Here is a 16,217-nt window from a genome sequence, read left to right on the forward strand (position 1 = left end):
GAGAGAGAGCGCGAGAGAGAGAGAGAGCGTGAGAGAGAGAGAGAGAGCGAGAGAGAGAGCGAGAGAGAGAGCGAGAGAGAGAGCGAGAGAAAGAGAGCGCGAGAGAAAGAGAGCGCGAGAGAGAGAGAAAGAGAGAGAGAGAGAGATACTGTAGGTACTACTGTTTTGTAGATCGGGGGTGTGGGGGATACCCAAGCTAATTTAAGATTACACATCTGTCTGCCAGTGATTTAACAGCGTAGGTCAAACACCCAGCGCTCCACAATATTCTAATCAAGATAAAATGTGTTCATTGGCATTGAACAATGGCTAATAAGGTGAAAAACCTCCCCTCTGTGACTTCTCTACGCTACCCCTTTCCTACCCTTTAAAAAGGGTGCACAGCCTGCAGGAGATTGAGATTCTTATTTAATTCCATGTGTATTTTACTTTCAATAATGACCCTAATTATGACATTTGTTTTTAAGAATAATCTTTCATTCTGAAGTGGGAAAAGCATTGTACTACTGCTGCTTTGGCAGTATTTCATCATGAGTCAAGTTAAAAGCTTTGCTTAACATTCTGCAACACAATTATATATTCTGCCTCTTTCCCGGCATCTCGGAAGGCTATTCATTCTGAGCAGAACAAGAGTACACAGCAAGTAAAACTAAGCCAACATGCATTTAGCTTTCGAATGCCATTTATTTTACAATCAAGCGGCGGAAGAAATCCCATTTCTCAAATCCCAGCTCTGCACTTTTCTGTGCCATTTCCAGCGCTAGCGATCCAACTGCTGGCGTACAAAAAGCACTTGTGACACCCAGGGTCATTTGAGTCAATGGCAGCTATCCAAGCTGAGGATAATTCTAGTGGGTATTGAGAGAGAAGTGTGCATGCACACGTCCTAAATCCAACTATAACAAATTAAGAGGGAATGAAACAAAATCCATAATCTCAGAAATGGTACTTCTAGCTCCTAAACCTCTACCCGGTTCTCACGTCTACGAACGCATGACTGAATATATTTGATTCACGCATTATCACCCTCTGCTCGATTGACTCTCCCTAAAGACCTGCATTTTCACATTTCAACTCACAATTCTGAGCACTGCTTAAATCAGACAAGCGTGCCTTCGAGCCCTACATTTGCCATTGCCTGCTGCGCAGTGTATCGGTTATTTTAGCGTAAAACCTTGGTATTTGGTACAGAGACAAGCATTCCCTCTCACTTACAAAGCCAAGTAACACCACCCACTTTTTTTTCTTCCAAACAACACTTATCAACCAGCTCCAACTTTTATTTTCTCCTGCTCTCAGAGAGTGAATCATCCGGGGGATTGGGTTCAGTGGCATTACTGCATATCAATATCTATCATTCCTCTGCCTCTAGAAATGGTGCCAGTGTTTGTCCACAGAAGGGCGTGAGTGTTGCGATAAACTGCTTTTAATTCATCTTGAAATCCACATCAGGCGGAAATGTTTTGTCGGATCCTTGCCAAACAACAAACCCACAGCATAATTATTGTCAGCTTGTGTGTCTCATTGAGGAGTGGATATTGATGGAGCAGGCTCTCCAATACAATCAGAAATGCAAGGCCTCATCCAACACAGGTCCAGTGCCAGACTACTTAAATGTTCCAGATTGTAATTACATTAAAACCTGCAAAGTGGACAAAGAAATACATGAAATGCCTGAAATTAAAGCTGGAATCTATAGCAGTAAAATTGTCAGGTCTGTTTGCAAAATTACAACAAGACGTTACTTCAAACACAGTTTTTCCCTCGGACATCCTTGCACCCATGTACATACAGTGGGGAGAACAAGTATTTGATACACTGCCGATTTGGCAGGTTTTCCTACTTACAAAGCATGTAGAGGTCTGTAATTTTTATCATAGGTACACTTCAACTGTGAGAGACGGAATCTATAACAAAAGTCCAGAAAATCACATTGTATGATTTTAAGTAATTAATTTGCATTTTATTGCATGACATAAGTATTTGATACATCAGAAAAGCAGAACTTAATATTTGGTACAGAAACCTTTGTTTGCAATTACAGAGATCATACGTTTCCTGTAGGTCTTGATCAGGTTTGCACACACTGCAGCAGGGATTTTGGCCCACTCCTCCATACAGACCTTCTCCAGATCCTTCAGGTTTCGGGGCTGTCGCTGGGCAATACGGACTTTCAGCTCCCTGCAAAGATTTTCTATTGGGTTCAGGTCTGGAGACTGGCTAGGCCACTCCAGGACCTTGAGATGCCTCTTACGGAGCCACTCCTTAGTTGCCCTGGCTGTGTGTTTCGGGTCGTTGTCATGCTGGAAGACCCAGCCACGACCCATCTTCAATGCTCTTACTGAGGGAAGGAGGATGTTGGCCAAGATCTCGCAATACATGGCCCCATCCATCCTCCCCTCAATACGGTGCAGTCGTCCTGTCCCCTTTGCAGAAAAGCATCCCCAAAGAATGATGTTTCCACCTCCATGCTTTACGGTTGGGATGGTGTTCTTGGGGTTGTACTCATCCTTCTTCTTCCTCCAAACACGGCGAGTGGAGTTTAGACCAAAAAGCTCTATTTTTGTCTCATCACACCAAATGACCTTCTCCCATTCCTCCTCTGGATCATCCAGATGGTCATTGGCAAACTTCAGACGGGCCTGGACATGCGCTGGCTTGAGCAGGGGGACCTTGCGTGCGTTGCAGGATTTTAATCCATGACGGCGTAGTGTGTTACTAATGGTTTTCTTTGAGACTGTGGTCCCAGCTCTCTTCATGTCATTGACCAGGTCCTGCCGTGTAGTTCTGGGCTGATCCCTCACCTTCCTCATGACCATTGATGCCCCACGAGGTGAGATCTTGCATGGAGCCCCAGACCGAGAGTGATTGACCGTCATCTTGAACATCTTCCATTTTCTAATAATTGCGCCAACAGTTGTTGCCTTCTCACCAAGCTGCTTGCCTATTGTCCTGTAGCCCATCCCAACCTTGTGCAGGTCTACAATTTTATCCCTGATGTCCTTACACAGCTCTCTGGTCTTGGCCATTGTGGAGAGGTTGGAGTCTGTTTGATTGAGTGTGTGGACAGGTGTCTTTTATACAGGTAACGAGTTCAAACAGGTGCAGTTAATACAGGTAATGAGTGGAGAACAGGAGGGCTTCTTAAAGAAAAACTAACAGGTCTGTGAGAGACGGAATTCTTACTGGTTGGTAGGTGATCAAATACTTATGTCATGCAATAAAATGCTAATTCTTTACTTAAAAATCATACAATGTGATTTTCTGGATTTTTGTTTTAGATTCTGCCTCTCACAGTTGAAGTGTACCTATGATAAAAATTACAGACCTCTACATGCTTTGTAAGTAGGAAAACCTGCAAAATCGGCAGTGTATCAAATACTTGTTCTCCCCACTGTATATATTTTGTCATCATGATGCTGGATGCTCATTTCCTCAAAACATAAACAATAACAAATGCTGTTGCGCCTATCGTGGATCTCAATTTATTGTAAAATCAATTTTGTCCTCCCGAGTGGTGCAGCGGTCTAAGGCACTGCATCACAGTGCTAGAGGCGTCACTACAGAGCCGGGTTCGATCCCAGGCTGTGTCTCAGCCAGCCGGGACCGGGAGACGCATGAGGCGGCACACAATTGGCCCAGCGTCGTCCGGGTTAGGGGAGGGTTTGGCCGGCCGGGATGTCCTTGTCCCATCGAACTCTAGCGACTCCTTGTGGCGGGCCGGGCGCATGCGCGCTGACTTCGGTCACTAGTTGTACGGTGTTTCCTCCGACACATTGGTGTGACTGGCTTCCGGGTTAAGCGAGCAGTGTGTCAAGAAGCAGTGCGGCTTGGCAGGGTTGTACGGGAGTTGCAGCGATTGGGACAAGACTGTAACTACCAATTTGGATATCACGAAATTGGGGAGAAAAAAGGGGTTCATTTAAAAATATATATATATTTCAACTGCTCATAACTTTACCCACCACTATACCATAATGGCCTGCTGGTATGTGAAATCTTAGGTACTGTCGACCTAAATCTACTAGCTGGACTAGCACACCTCTGCCTGTCCCCTAGCACTTAGGGCAGACCCAGCTCAGTGTGACAGGTGTGTTCTCATGCCTCCTCATATGAAGAGAGACAAGTGGTAAATAAAGAGTGCTAGATGTGGAGAGAAGGAGAGGAGGGCCAGGTTGCTGCTGTCTACCTCTCTGTGTCTCCCTGCCTCTGTATCTGCTGTAATGAACGTCAGTCGTGTGGACAAACACTATCCATCACCAGTCAAATTGCGGGAGAGAAGGAGTGGTGAGTGTACAGCTCAGCACATCGCTGTTCCATCTGCAGTAGCACAGGGATGCCTGCCTTACTAGCAGACAAACACCTTTCCATTACCCTTTGACTGACTGTTGGTGTGGCTCAGCATAATTTTGGAACCAGTACAAGGACAGCGTGAGAGGTAGGTATTATTGAGAATGGACTAGTTGTTATTACTCCTACTAAATAGTAAGGTGATGTTGATGTCTGGGCTTTTCTTGATGCAATCAACGGTTGACAGGAGTTGTTGTCATCTTCCATGCTTGATGACTGCAGAAGGATATGCTAACACGGCCCTGGTAACTAACAGAGTTGTCTTTAAAACCCTTTCCTAAAGTCTAATGACCATATCGCCCTCTAATGGCCTCATGGGTGGAATGTTATTAATATTTTTCATAATTAATTAAGTTTTGTTATATTACAGTCTTCTGTGATGCATATAAAGTGTAATATTGGGATGCAAACTCAAATAGAATACATTTCAACTCTATATCTGAAATGGTACAGGTGTCTTCTTTTTTTAAGCCCATAACCATGTGTGGTGAGGTGGATACTTTTGTTTCAAAGTAGATTTGTTTAAGACTACCAAGAAACACTGTGTGACACGGATTTAGCCTACTGCAGTAAATTAAATACTGTACAACAAAAACGAAGTCACCTGTCACGAATTCAGCCGAGGCTGCTCCTCCTCCTTGCTCGAGCAGGCTTCGGCGTTCGTCGTCACCGGAGTACTAGCTGCCACCAATCTATGTTTCTGTGTTCTACTTGTTTTGTCTATATTGCACACACCTGGTTCCAATTACGATAATTTGTTTCCCTATTTTACCCTCTGGTTCCCTCATGGTGTTGTGCGTGATTGTTCGTTGTTTTGTTGTCATTGACATTGTGAGTCGGTATTTTCTTCCCTGCGTGGAAGATATGTTTATTTACTTGTGACAAGTAAAGTAAGTCATTGACTAAGTTCTGTGTCCTGCGCCTGACTCCGTCCTACCGCTACACACTGACACATGACATCACCAGAGAACACAAAAATGTGTAATAATTGAAAATCAGTCATATGAAGTATTAATCTAAAATCTGTAGGAACTCTCCCCGAGTGGCGCAGTGGTCTAAGGCACTGCATCGCAGTGCTAGCTGTGCCACTAGAAATCCTGATTGAAATCCAGGCTCTGTCGTAACCGGCCGTGACTGGGAGACCCATGGGGCGGCGCACAATTGGCCCAGCGTTGTCCAGGGTAGGGGAGGGAATGGCCAGCAGGGATGTAGCTCAGTTGGTAGAGCATGGAGTTTGCATCGCCAGGGTTGTGGGTTCAATTCCCATGGGGGGCCAGTATAAAAAAAAAAAAAAAAAAAAAAAAAAATGTATGCACTCACTAACTGTAAGTCACTCTGGATAAGAGCGTCTGCTAAATTACTAAAATCAACAACAAAAAAATTAAAGAAGTTGCATGGAGGCCAATGGAATTTACTTTGCTGTCCCTGTGGGTTCCATTTGTAGAGCTTTGTACTTTATTGTTGTTTCATCAGCCAGAAAATCCTTAGAAATCAATTTAAATTGGCTACAACCGTTTAAATATTACATTGATTGAGCATCAAAAGCACTGACACTACAAAGGCCAAAACAAATTGGATGGATACACTTCTATGAGAGTGGCATCTGAGTTATGTTGTTGATATATTTTAGACACCACCAGTACATTCCTGCAGCAGTATTTTCAAGATCTACAAAACATGCTTAACTAGCCCTGGCCAGGGGGATTTGCTTTCTGAACACAAAATGGGGACAGTCACACTGCTAAGTATGACAGACAGCTATGAACGAGTTGTCTGGCTACCCAAACTCCTTCCTCCGGCCAAACGTTACGTCACACCCATGGACGTTAGTTTCTTCTCCCCAATGAGTCTGGATCTGAGTACCTGCCTGACGATTTCTAGAACAAAAAGACATTCTAACCATTCTGATTGGTCCCAGAAACCGATGGGTTGGGCCAGAGCCAGAACACACGTGAGTAAAGCACCGTCTTGAAAATGAATCATTAACTTTGATACTATGATTTGTTAGAGAGGATCCAATCGCTGATTATTTTGTTTTGTACAACACCCCTCATTTTGACGTCACCACAAAGGACTTCAATGATGGCAGTCTCAGACTTAAGTATGTAGCGAACATAGAACAGTGGAAGAATTCAGTTTGCGTCGTCAGGCAAATGAAAGAGACCCAGATGGACTAGGGAACATTTCTCATTCTTTTCATGGTAGCAGGGGTCAAAATTCCCTGTAGAACGCAGGAAGAGATCAAGAGATCAGCTTTTCTATCTTTTAAGACATCAATCCAAACTCTAGAGGACTGTTCTGAGACTGTTCTGACAGGAAGGATACGCTTCTCACAACATGCTGATTTACAACTGAATGCCTAACAAAGCCTGCATGAAGTTCTGTATGTGGCAGAAAAAAAACATTCATACCATGTAAATACCACTAAACAAGTCTGTGTCTTTGAATTAAATGTATTGCACTCACAGCAGTTTGCTATGTACTGCTTAGTACCCGCTCTGTAGTAATGTTCTAGCCTTGGAGTGACTCACTGTAATCAGAACTTTGAGAAAGGGTCAAGTTGGAAAACAATAATCAGCAAACGAGTTGAAGAAATCAGACTTTGGCAGTCCTATGAGAAGTACATGCTGAACCAATGGCTGATCACAATGACTAGGCTAATTGTGTTACAAGGAGAACCAACAGAATACTCTGAAATAGATTGGGAAATAATTGTATTGTTCAGCAATAGAATACCTATGTTTCCCATTGATTACCATTTTCCATATTCAGAGAAAGTCTACATTTAAAACAAAGAATCTTAGCATGTGCCAAGTGGCTTTTATGCTACATTAATTGCACCATGGAAAAATTCATTATTTCATTGCGAACTATTAGAATACTGAGGCTTAGTTGCTAATGAGGATGGAATAGGATAGTGTTCTGTGCCAACAGAGACACTTACAGCAGGGCTACACACACTGTCAAGCACCTCATATCATTCCAAGAAATCCAGTTATCCTTTAATAACCTCCCATAACACACAATGAATGAGAACACACAAACATGCAGTAACATTACTTGACATGTAATTTGTCTACGCTAATTAGAACAGCATCATCCACCTGTGGCTGTCTCAGTCATAACATATGTTGAGCTGGACATTGGTCCTCAACTTCCAAACTGCACTCTTGTTTTGTTTGTGATTTCGGATGGTGTCTAGCAATTACTGGTACAGAGAATAGAGAGAGGCCAGGGAGAAGCTGGGGGAGGGGGGCAGAGAGAGGGGCAGGGAGAGGCTGGGGAAAGGGGCAGCTGGGCCCTGGTCTAAAGACTGGTGTCTCTAATTGCCTGTCGAGGGATGTGTCAGAACAAACAAATCAGGGGGTCAGCAATAACCATCTATACCAAACAACTATCTATAAATCAAATCAAATCATATCAAATTTTATTGGCCACATGCGCCGAATACAACAGGTGCAGACATTACAGTGAAATGCTTACTTACAGCCCATAACCAACAGTGCATTTATTTTTAACTAAAAAAAGTAAAAATAAAACAACAACAAAAAAAGTGTTGAGAAAAAAAGAGCAGAAGTAAAATGAAATAACAGTAGGGAGGCTATATATACAGGGGGGTACCGGTGCAGAGTCAATGTGCGGGGGCACCGGCTAGTTGAGGTAGTTGAAGTAATATGTACATGTGGGTAGACCAAATGGTATTGGTCATGGAAGGAGGAGGTCGTCGGGTAAGCTTGGCGTCGGGTAAGCTTGGCTTTATACATAGCTTGGGCTTTGTCGAGTAAGGCTTAAACTATGTATTTAGATTGTAGTTAGGTATTGTAGGTAGTTATCGTGGGTTGTTGTATGTAATTATTGTAGGTTAGTATTGTATTCGGCTATGCCCGGTGTAGCACGAAGCTAGCTAGCTAACCCACCACCTGGACTAGCTGGCGAGTAGCTATTAGCAACGGTATAGTTGTTTCACGCCTGAGAGTGCCTGTAATTACGCCAGCTGGCTGCCTACAATAATTACATACAATAATTGCCTACCATTCAGCTGTTTTCTAACCTCATTGTCTGAACCGTTAACGTTAGGTACCAAGTGGCTACTGTGCTTGAAATTTAGCTAGCTTGTTGCTACCTGGATAGCTACTAGTAAACAATAGCTGGAACGACCGAGCGAACAGACGCGAACTGGCTGAGTCAATTCAGTGGCTAGCTTTGCACTTGGCTAGCTAACAGTAGCTGCTAGGGGTAAGTCATAACCTACATTTGTGTTTTGTTTTTTACATATTGATAGCCCGAGTCGTTCAAGGAATTCGGGACATGGGTGACTAGTTAACGTTAGTTTGGCTCTCTCTGTGTGTTCGTGCCGTGAAAGGAGGGGTTCTTCTTTGTCTGAAAGTAATGGCTAGCTAGTTTGCTAACTATTCTAGCTAACTAACTGGCTGAATAAGTTGACGACGGACTCGCTCAAGCTGTCGGGACTAACCCACAACGTTAGACACGGACACGAACGATCTGCTTGCGTGTTGATACACTGGTGGTTTGTTGTGGCCGAGTATTGGCGCTAAACCGTGTTGTTGGAGTCCGGCATGCTAGCTGGCTGTGGCGTCTTATGACTAAGTGCCTGGACGATTTTCACAGAATAATACTGCACCTAGTTAGCTAGCTGAATAAACTAAGTTAGTCTATTCCTAGAAAACATTGAACCGCTGTAGTTTACAACAATTATAGTTTCTGAGGTGGAAGTTGGGAGAGTTATATTTGGGAGTTGTGGTGAGGGAGGCCCCGCTCTCTCCTTTCCCAGATGTTTAGTTCATTTCATTCCGATCTCCTCTGCATTATTGTAGCCATCTGCTGCAGCCTGTCAACTATGCCTCTGCCTATCCCTGTTCTCTCCTCTCCGCACAGGCTACACAAACACCTCACACCGCGTGGCTGCTGCCTCTCTAACCTGGTGGTCCCTGCACGCACCACCCATGTGGAGTTCCAGGTCTCAGGCAGCCTCTGGAACTGCCGTTCTGCTGCCAACAAGGCAGAGTTCATCTCAGCCTATGCTACCCTCCAGTCCCTCGACTTCTTGGCGCTGACGGAAACATGGATTACCACTGAAAACACTGCTACTCCTACTGCTCTCTCCTCGTCTGACCATGTGTTCTCGCATACCCCGAGAGCATCTGGTCAGCGGGGTGGTGGCACAGGAATCCTCATCTCTCCCAAGTGGACATTCTCAATTTTTCCCCTGACCCATCTGTCTATCTCCTCATTTGAATTCCATTCTGTCACAGTCACTAGCCCATTTAAGCTTAATATCCTTGTCATCTATCGCCCTCCAGGTTCCCTTGGAGAGTACATCAATGAGCTTGACGCCTTGATAGTCCTCTTTTGACCTCACCCTCTCACCGTCCCCCCCTACTCACAAGGCAGGCAATACGCTTGACCTCATCTTTACTAGATGCTGTTCGTCTACTAATCTCACTGCAACTCCCCTCCATGTCTCCGACCACTACTTTGTATCCTTTTCTCTCTCGCTCTCTTCCAACACTACTCACTCTGCCCCTACACAAATGGTAATGCGCCGTCGCAACCTTCGCTCACTCTCTCCCGCTACTCTCTCCTCTTCCATCCTATCATCTCTTCCCTCTGCTAAATCCTTCTCCCTCCAATCTCCTGATTCTGCCTCCTCAACCCTCCTCTCCTCCCTTTCTGCATCCTTTGACTCTCTATGTCCCCTATCCTCCCGGCCGGCTCGGTCCTCCCCTCCAGCTCCGTGGCTTGATGACTCATTGCGAGCTCACAGAACAGAGCTCCAGGCAGCTGAGCGGAAATGGAAGAAAACTAGACTCCCTGCGGACCTGGCATCTTTTCACTCCCTCCTCTCTAAATTTTATTCATCTGTTTCTGCTGCTAAGGCCACTTTCTACCACTCTAAATTCCAAGCATTAGCCTCTAACCCTAGGAAGCTCTTTGCCACATTCTCCTCCCTGCTGAATCCCCCCCTCCCTCTCTGTGGATGACTTCGTCAACCATTTTGAAAAGAAGGTTGACGACATCCGATCCTCGTTTGTTAAGTCAAATGACACTGCTGGTCCTGCTCACACTGCCCTACCCTATGCTTTGACTTCTTTCTCCCCTCTCTCTCCAGATAAAATCTTGCGACTTGTGACGGCAGGCCGCCCAACAACCTGCCCGCTTGACCCTATCCCCTCCTCTCTTCTCCAGACCATCTCCGGTGACCTTCTCCCTTACCTCACCTCGCTGATCAACTCATCCTTGACCGCTGGCTATGTCCCTTCCGTCTTCAAGAGAGCGAGAGTTGCACCCCTTCTCAAAAAACCAACACTCTATCCCTCTGATGTCAACAACTACAGACCAGTATCCCTTCTTTCTTTTCTCTCCAAAACTATTGAGCGTGCCGTCTTTAGCCAACTCTCTTGCTATCTCTCTCAGAATGACCTTCTTGATCCAAACCAGTCAGGTTTCAAGACTGGTCATTCAACTGAGACTGCTCTTCTCTGTGTCACGGAGGCTCTCCGCACTGCTAAAGCTAACTCTCTCTCCTCTGCTCTTGTCCTTCTAGACCTGTCTGCTGCCTTTGATACTGTGAACCATCAGATCCTCCTCTCCACCCTCTCCGAGCTGGGCATCTCCGGCGCGGCTCACTCTTGGATTGCGTCCTACCTGACCGGTCGCTCCTACCAAGTGGCGTGGCGAGAAGCTGTCTCCGCACCACGTGCTCTCACCACTGGTGTCCCCCAGGGCTCAGTTCTAGGCCCTCTCCTATTCTCCCTATACACAAAGTCACTTGGCTCTGTCATATCCTCACATGGCCTCTCCTATCATTGCTACGCTGACGACACACAACTAATCTTCTCCTTTCCCCCTTCTGATAACCAGGTGGTGAATCGCATCTCTGCATGTCTGGCAGACATATCAGTATGGATGACGGATCACCACCTCAAGCTGAACCTTGGCAAGACGGAGCTGCTCTTCCTCCCGGGGAAGGACTGCCTGTTCCATGATCTCGCCATCACGGTTGACAACTCCGTTGTGTCCTCCTCCCAGAGTGCGAAGAGCCTTGGCGTGACCCTGGACAACACCCTGTCGTTCTCCGCTAACATCATGGCGGTGACCCGATACTGTAGGTTCATGCTCTACAACATTCGGAGAGTACGACCCTGCCTTACACAGGAAGCGGCACAGGTCCTAATCCAGGCACTTGTCATCTCCCGTCTGGATTACTGCAACTCGCTGTTGGCTGGGCTCCCTGCCTGTGCCATTAAACCCCTACAACTCATCCAGAATGCCGCAGCCCGTCTGGTGTTCAACCTTCCCAAGTTCTCTCACGTCACCCCGCTCCTCCGCACACTCCACTGGCTTCCAGTTGAAGCTCGTATTTGCTACAAGACCATGGGGCTTGCCTATGGAGCTGTGAGGGGAACGGCACCTCCGTACCTTCAGGCTCTGATCAGTCCCTACACCCAAACGAGGGCATTGCGTTCATCCACCTCTGGCCTGCTGGCTCCCCTATCTCTGCGGAAGCATAGTTCCCGCTCAGCCCAGTCAATACAGTTCACTGCTCTGGCACCCCAATGGTGGAACAAGCTCCCTCACGACGCCAGGACAGCGGAGTCACTCACCACCTTCCGGAGACATTTGAAACCCCACCTCTTTAAGGAATACCTGGGATAGGATAGAGTAATCCTTCTACTACCCCCCCCTTACCCCAACCCAAAAACAAAAAAAACATTGTAAAGTGGCTATAAGGTGAATGCACCTATTTGTAAGTCGCTCTGGATAAGAGCGTCTGCTAAATGACGTAAATGTAAATGTAGAGTTAAAGTGACTATGCATAAATAATTAACAGAGTAGCAGCAGCGTAAAAGGATGGGGTGGGGGGGCAGTGCAAATAGTCCGGGTAGCCATGATTAGCTATTCAGGAGTCTTATGGCTTGGGGGTAGAAGCTGTTGAGAAGTCTTTTGGACCTAGACTTGGCACTCCGGTACCTCTTACCGTTCGGTAGCAGAGAGAACAGTCTATGACTAGAGTGGCTGGAGTCTTTGACAATTTTGAGGGCCTTCCTCTGACACCGCCTGGTATAGAGGTCCTGGATGGCAGGAAGCTTGGCCCCAGTGATGTACTGGGCCGTACGCACTACCCTCTGTAGTGCCTTGCGGTCGGAGGCCAAGCAGTTGCCATACCAGGCGGTGATGCAACCAGTCAGGATGCTCTCGAGGGTCAGCTGTATAATTTTTTTGAGGATCTGAGGACCCATGCCAAATCTTTTCAGTCTCCTGAGGGGGAATAGGCTTTGTCGTGCCCTCTTCACGACTGTCTTGGTGTGGTTGGACCATGATAGTTCGTTAGTGATGTGGACACCAAGGAACTTGAAGCTCTCAACCTGTTCCACTACAGCCCCGTCGCATGCTCAGTCCTCTTTTTTTTCCTGTAGTCCACAATCATCTCCTTTGTCTTGGTCACGTTGAGGGAGAGGTTGTTGTCCTGGCACCACAAGGCCAGGTCTCTGACCTCCTCCCTATAGGCTGTCTCATCGTTGTCGGTGATCAGGCCTACCACTGTTGTGTCGTCGGCAAACTTAATGATGGTGTTGAAGTCGTGCCTGGCCATGCAGTCATGGGTGAACAGGGATTACAGGAGGGGACTGAGCACGCACCCCTGAGGGGCCCCCGTGTTGAGGATCAGTGTGGCAGATGTGTTGTTACCTACCCTTACCACCTGGGGGCGGCCCGTCAGGAAGTCCAGGATCCAGTTGCAGAGGGAGGTGTTTAGTCCCAGGATCCTTAGCTTAGTGATGAGCTTTGAGGGCACTATGGTGTTGAATGCTGAGCTGTAGTCAATGAATAGCATTCTCACGTAGGTGTTCCTCTTGTCCAGGTGGGAAAGGGCAGTGTGGAGTGCAATAGAGATTGCATCATCTGTGGATCTGTTGGGGCGGTATGCAAATTGGAGTGGGTCTAGGGTTTCTGGGATAATGCTGTTGATGTGAGCCATGACCAGCCTTTCAAAGCACTTCATGGCTACAGACGTCAGTGCTACGGGTAGGTAGTCATTTAGGCAGGTTATCTTAGAGTCCTTGGGCACAGGGACTATGGTGGTCTGCTTGAAACATGTTGGTATTACAGACTCAGTCAGGGACATGTTGAAAATGTCAGTGAAGACACTTGCCAGTTGGTCAGCACATGCTCGGAGTACACGTCCTGGTAATCCGTCTGGCCCTGCGGCCTTGTGAATGTTGACCTGCTTAAAAGTCTTACTCACATCGGCTACGGAGAGCGTGATCACATAGTCATCCGGAACAGCTGGTGCTCTCATGCATGCTTCAGTGTTGCTTGCCTCGAAGCGAGCATAGAAGTGGTTTAGCTCGTCTGGTAGGCTTGTGTCACTGGGCAGCTCGCGGCTGTGCTCCCTTTGTAGTCTGTAATAGTTTTCAAGCCCTGCCACATCCGACGAGCGTCAGAGCCAGTGTAGTACGATTCAATCTTAGTCCTGTATTGACTCTTTGCCTGTTTGATGGTTCGTCGGAGGGCATAGCAGGATTTCTTATAAGCGTCCGGGTTAGAGTCCCGCTCCTTGAAACCGGCAGCTCTACCCTTTAGCTCAGTGCGGATGTTTCCTGTAATCCATGGCTTCTGGTTGGGGTATGTACGTACGGTCACTGTGGGGACGACATCATCGATGCACTTATTGATGAAGCCAGTGACTGATGTGGTGTACTCCGCAATGCTATCTGAAGAATCCCGGAACATGTTCCAGTCTGTGCTAGCATCATCTGCGTCATCTGACGAGCAAAACCTCGAGACTTCCTTAGTATTTGATTTTGTGCACCAGCTGTTGTTTACAAATATACACAGACCGCCACCCCTTGTCTTACCGGAGTCAGCCGTTCTATCCTGCCGATGTAGCGTATAGCCCGCTAGCTGTATGTTATCCATGTCGTCGTTCAGCCACGACTCGGTGAAACATAAGATATTACAGTTTTTAATGTCCCGTTGGTAGGATAACCGTAATCTTAGGTCATCCAATTTGTTCTCCAATGATTGAAGATTGGCTAATAGGATTGATGGAAGAGGCAGTTTACTCGCTCGCCGTCGGATCCTTACAAGGCACCCCGCCCTACGTCCACGATATCTCCGTCTCTTCCTCATGCGAATGACGGGGATTTGGGCCTTGTCGGGTGTCTGTATGATATCCTTTGCGGCCGCCTCGTTGAAGAAAAAATCTTCGTCCAATACGAGGTGAGTAATCGCTGTCCTGATATCCAGAAGCTCTTTTTGGTTATAAGAGACGATGGCAGAAACATTATGTACAAAATAAATTACAAATAACGCGGAAAAACACACATAATAGTACAATTGGTTAGAGGGCTGTAAAACGGCAGCCATCTTCTCCGGCACTGTTTTCATACTGCTGAGTAAGTTGATAAACCTATACACCAGGATGTGTAGGCCTACTTGTTTTGAATGAGTTAGTAGTGAGGAGTTGGTTCAGAAGAATGTTTGATGATAATTTGGAATGATGTATAACACATAGTAAACATTAACTTCAATACACTGAGGATTACTTATCAGTACAACATGTCTCCCCTAATTCAATCAGACTTCACTTTTCAACTCCTGTCCATATAAAGTACAATGCATAATGCATAGGCTGTATGTGTCCGCTTTCTAACTGTCATCCACGAAAGCAGAGTGATCCTTGAAACTCTGTCTCCCTCTCCGATGGCTTCTACCTCGGGTTCAGATCCTCAGAGCTCCCCCTCATCGGACCGTGAGGTTGTCTGAGACTCCGGCCTCTTCATCATCCATGATGGATTCTACAGCTGGCTCGAGTCCATCGGGCCCCACCGCCCTACGGTCCTCGAGGGGTTTGCGAAACCATTCGAGGCAAAAGAACGGCCGGACCTCCTCAGTCATTGCACCAGCTGTCGTTATCGGCGGTTCGCGGGGCAATCCTGGAGCGCGAGTACAGGACATTACAAGGCTGCTTCCAAATGTTCTACGAAAGCTTCCGGGAGCTGACGCTGTCGTAGTCCATGTGGGGTCAAACGACATTAGAAGGGCTAGCTCGGAACTGCTGAAAATGGATTTTAACCTCTTAAGGATCTGACCCTTTTTTTCAATTTTCGCCTAAAATGATGATATTAAAAAATATATACTTTTGCAGTTTAGGTGCAATTTAGATTTTGGCCACTAGATATCAGCAGTGTGTGTGCAAAGTTTCAGATTGATCCTGTGAAGGGTTGCAATACTGGACTATTTTGTATCAAGTCTGCCCAAATGTGCCGAATTGGTCAATTGATACATTTTCAAGTACATAACTATAGAGAACATACAAAAATGATATGGTAATACAAAATGTAAGTTTACACACTCCCAGGAATGTCATACATGATGGATCATTAGCTTATAATAATAATAATAATAATATGCCATTTAGCAGACGCTTTTATCCAAAGCGACTTACAGTCATGTATGCATACATTTTTACGTATGGGTTTTCAAAAAGCGGCCAACTCTTTCGGGTCCGGTACCATCATTGGGCCACGGGTGTGAAAGATTCAGCAGGCTACTGTCATTACACACCTGGCTAAAAGATTACTGTAGCTCTGCACTATCTGCTCAAACATAAATAACATTATCATGTCTACTTCGGATAAGCTTCCCAGTAAAGCAATAAAAACAATCAAGCATACCAGAAAAGTACTAAAAAATTGCCCACATTAACATATGTAGCCTAAGAAACAAGGTTCTTGAAATCAATAACTTTCTAGTAACAATTGACATACATTTGATGATACAGTGGTAGCAATACATGGTTATAACATCTACAGAAAATACAGAAATGCTTAGAGAGGATCTCA

At 46.0% G+C, this 16,217-nt stretch overlaps 1 protein-coding gene across 1 annotated transcript in view; it reads right to left on the minus strand.

The window, feature by feature from the left end:
- Positions 1–16,217, minus strand: part of LOC121552438 (sodium/potassium-transporting ATPase subunit beta-1-interacting protein 2-like) — a 185,414-nt gene that overhangs the window by 30,008 nt on the left and 139,189 nt on the right. The gene's annotated exons all lie outside the window — the stretch shown is intronic.

Source organism: Coregonus clupeaformis, unplaced genomic scaffold (genome assembly GCF_020615455.1).
Source record: "Coregonus clupeaformis isolate EN_2021a unplaced genomic scaffold, ASM2061545v1 scaf0698, whole genome shotgun sequence".
NCBI classification, from domain to species: Eukaryota; Metazoa; Chordata; class Actinopteri; order Salmoniformes; family Salmonidae; genus Coregonus; species Coregonus clupeaformis.